This window comes from Chiloscyllium plagiosum, chromosome 7, assembly GCF_004010195.1.
Source record: "Chiloscyllium plagiosum isolate BGI_BamShark_2017 chromosome 7, ASM401019v2, whole genome shotgun sequence".
NCBI classification, from domain to species: Eukaryota; Metazoa; Chordata; class Chondrichthyes; order Orectolobiformes; family Hemiscylliidae; genus Chiloscyllium; species Chiloscyllium plagiosum.
The window spans coordinates 99,165,132-99,169,738 of NC_057716.1; positions in this window are offsets into that span (position 1 = coordinate 99,165,132).

The following is a 4,607-nucleotide window of genomic DNA, read 5'->3' on the forward strand; positions in this document are numbered from 1 at the left end:
TGATGTGTTGCTTGCCCGGTGCCAGGATGCAGACATCTCTGACTGGCTTGAAAGGATATAGGAACGGCAGGGGCAAGTTCCAGTTGTTGTGGTCCGCGGTGGGACGAGCAACATAAGCAAGTCTGGGATGGAGGACCTGTTTAGGCATTATCAAGCACGGGGAAGGAAATTAATGAACATGACCTGGAGAATTATAATATTGCCTGAGCTAAGTGCAGTTGGAAAAGGGATTAAAAAAGGAAGTGAACAGATGACAAAGGAAATGGTGTGTGAAAGAGAGGTTCCATTTTATACAGCACTGGCATCATTTTTGGAAACGTGTGGATCTGTACCAATGGGACAGTTTCCACCTGAACGATCTGGAACCAGTAGTTTAGCGAAAAGTAGAAAATGTGTGTTCACTAGGACTATTAATTTGCAAGTGGGGGGCGCAGTGGCAAATGGAAAGGGAAAGCGACAGGAAATATGATGATAAATACAAAAAAAAACCCAGCAGGTTAGCACGTATTGGGGAGGGTTCATGGTCAAGGCGGACCATGAAAAAAACAAATAGGAGGATAGCTGAGCAGATATTAGAGATGTGAATCATGTCAGTATGACAAACACGTTACCTAAATGTTCGGAGTATTCGTAGCAAGGTTGATGAGTTAGAATCGCAAATCATCGTGAACGAACATGAGTTGGTAGCCATTATGGAGACATGGTTACTGAATGGTCACGACTGAGAGTTAAATATCCAGGGATATCAGACTATTCAGAAGGACCGACAGGAAGTTAAGGGAGGTAGCTCTTCTAGGTAGCGATGTCCAGGGAGACAATGTAGGTTCTATGGAGAATAAGTTTGAATCCAATTTGATGAAAATTAGAAGTTCTAAGAGAAACTATTCACTGACAGGCGTAGAAAATGCAGACCAAATAATATCATCACATTGCGGCGGGCAATAAGCAAAGAAATAACTAATGCGTATAAAATCGTACGATCAATATCGTAGGGGATCTTAATCCACATGGAGGTTGGGTCGAACCATTTCGGTCAGGATAGCCTTGAGAAGGAGTTCGTTGAATGTATCGATAACATTTTTCTTGAATAGTGTGTAAGCGAACTGACGAGCGACCAAGCTGTCCGAGATCTGGTCCTGTGTATTGAAACAGGAATAATTAATTACCTCACAGTTAGGGATCCTCTTGGAAGGTGTGAGCACAGTGTGGTTCAATTTAGAATACAGATGGAGAGTGCAAATTTAAAATTTAACATCGGGACCTGTCCATGAACAAGGGGAGCGACTATGAAATGAGGGAGGAGCTGGCTAATGTAGACTGGAACCGAAGATTTTATGGTGGGACAGTTGACGAGCAGTAGAGGACTTTCAACGCAATTTCTGAAAACAGCAGTAGAGGACTTTCAACGCAATTTCTGAAAACTGCTCAACAAAAGCATTTCATGAAAAAGAAGTTTTATGAAGATGTGGGTGCACTGTCCCACTAAGAGTATTGAAAGCTAGCAGAACTTCCTGACGCAGCACCAAGTCTTCTGAAAAAGTTAAAACACATCATTTTGTCGAACAACTTCTTCAGCCGGTTGCCTGGAAACGACTAAACAGGTTCGAATTCGGCTAATCAATTTACATTACAACACCAGAAATGCCAAACTCCAACCAAGTCTGAATTGAGTACACAATTGAGTATGATTGAATTGACAACCACAAAAGCCCATGATACAATCCGATGCTTTACGGGCATAAGATCAGGGAAAACTGAACATTTGGAGGAGAACCCCAAAGCCAATTACATCTGCAGACTGTCCAGAGAATAGCTCTCTTCAAACTATCCTTATCGATCAGTAACCTGTGACGAAGCAATCGCTGTGATGAAGAAAAGAAGATTCGACGTCCGGGTGGTTTTTGAAAAGTTGAATTTTGGAAAATATTAATTTGGGTTTTTATCGGACTAATACTGTAGAAGGGGAAGAAAAATGATAGGTCGAGGAAAGAGTACTTTCCAGTTTTTAGCAAATTATTTTCTGTTATACTTTAAGAAATAAAGCTATTACAATTGTGTTAACTAACTCTTGGCCTCTCGAATTTTCACACGTTATTGCATGGGCTAAATCGTGTGTCTGATGGCGGTTTAAATTAAGCAGGAAGACTGTTACGACCGTAACAGAAGGACTGCAAGAAGACGGGTAATCTGCGATGGGTGTGTAAGGAATTAAAGGAGGCTGTCCAATTGAAGTGGAAGGCAAAAACTGAATGAAACTGGAAGCCTGGGAAGTTTTAAATGTCAACAGAAAGTCACAAACGGTGGTATAAAGAAAAGTAAGATTAATGGGTGGAACGGTGGCTCAGTGGGCAGCACTGCTGCTGGAGAGCCACGTTCGATTTCAGTATCTGGCGACTGCCTGCGTTGAGTTTGCACAGTGTCTCCGTGTCTGCGTGTGTTTCATCCGGTTGCTCCGGTTTTCTCCAAAGTTCAGACATGTACAGGTTAGGTGAAGTGGCCATACTAAATTGTCCATCCGTGTTCAGGGATGTGTAGGTTAAGTGCATTAGGCAGCAGTAAATATAGGGTACGGGAAAGGGTACTGGATGGGTTTCCCTTCAAAGCATCGGTGTGGACTTGTATGGTTGAAGGGCATGTTTCCACATTGATGGAATTCTATAAAAAAGAGCATCATGAAAAAAACTTGCACAGAATATGAAGACAGATAGCCACAGTTCTATAAATGAATTAAACGATAAAGAGTAGCTGAAGTAAACTTTGGTCGTTTGGAGGATGAAAAGAAGCATTTAGGTATGGTGTGTAATGAAACGGCCGAGGTACTGAACAGGTATTTTGAATTCGTGTTTACATTGGACGACGCTAATAATATGCCATTAAATTACAAAGAGACCAAGGTAGATGAGGACCTGGAAACAATCATTATCACAGAAGAGCTCGTGTGTGGCAAGCTAATGGAGCAAAGAATTGATAAGTCTCCTGGCCCTGATGAAATGCATCCCAGTGTACTAAAATAAATGGCGGGAGAAATAGCGGTGCACTGGTAGCAAATTTCCAAAATTCGTCGGTGCCTTCGGCAGTCGCATCAGATTGGCAAATGTGACACCATTGTTTAAAAAGGGTCATCGACAAAGATTGGGAACTATAGATCAGTTAGTTTAACCACTGTAGTGGGGGAGATGCTTGAGTCGATTATCAAGAAAGGAATAGTAGATTATCTCGAAATAAAGTGTCCCAATTGACTGACGCAACAATAGTTCATTAAAGGTAGATCATGGTTCAAAAAATCTTTTAGAATTCTACGAAGACAAGTCGATAAAGGTCGACAACGGGTCCAAGTGGATGTGGACTACCTACATTTGCAAAAGGCATTCGACAAGGTGCTGCACAAAAGGCAGGTGCATAAGGGAAGAATGCATGGCATGAAGTATAAAATATTAGCAAAGATAGATGATTGTTTAACTGACAGGATGCAAAGAGTGTCGATAAATGAGTGTTATTCTGCCTAGCCATCAGTGACTAGTATTATACCTCAGGGTTCAGTGGGGGGACTGCATTTATATACTTTTAGATGGGTGATTTGGAGTTGGGCACCACGTGTACCGTGTCCAAATTTGCAGATGACACGCAGATGAGTGGCAGAATACAGAGTGTAGAAGATTGTGAAACATTATTGAGGTATTGAGTGAGTGGGAGTGAGTGGGCAAATGTCTGGGATATGGAATATAATGTGAATAAATGTGAATTCATCCATTTTGGTTTGGAGTATCTGTTAAAAAATATTAATTCGATGGCAAAACGTTTCAAACTGCTGTTGTGCAGAGAGACCTGGGTGTCCTGCACGAATCACAGAAAGTTGGTTTGGAGGTACAACAAGTAATTAGGAATGCAAATGGAATTTTGTCCATCATTGCTAAGGGGGTTGAGTTCAAAAGCAGTGACGTGATTTTGCAGCTTTATAAGCTGAGAAACCATACCTGGAGCAATGTGTGCAGTTTCGGTCACCTTACTTGAAAAAGGATGAATTTGCACTTGAGCAGGTGCAGAAGATGTTCAAATATTTGATTCTGGAGTTGAGACGGTTGAGTTAAAAGGAGGCCCTGAGTAGAATGGGATTCTATGCATTGGAATTCAGAAGAGGGTGCATATTAAAGAAACTTATGAAATTATGAACGGAATCGATAAAATCGAAGATAGGACTTTCCATCTCGCAGGTGCCGCTCGGAAAAGAATGATTAGCCTCAAGATGACAGGGAGCAAATTTCGGACTGAATTAGAAGGAAATTATTAACCCACAGGGGCGTTAATCCATGGAATTCCTTGCCCAGGGAAATAGTTGATGCTACTTCAGTAAACGCTTTTAAATCTAATGTAGATTTTTAGGAAAAGGAATCTTAGGCGTATGGTGAGAGCGTGGCTAAGTGGTGCTGAGTCCACGAAGAGATTAGCTCAAATCTTGTTGAATGGCGGAGCGGAATCGAAGGGCTGGGCGGCCTACTTCTGCTCCTAACCCCTTTGTCCTTCTGATCAGGGAAAGATACAGGGAAGTTATTCCTGTTATAATAGGACAATTTCTTCATGGAGAACAAGTTGTTGAAATATTAGTGTCG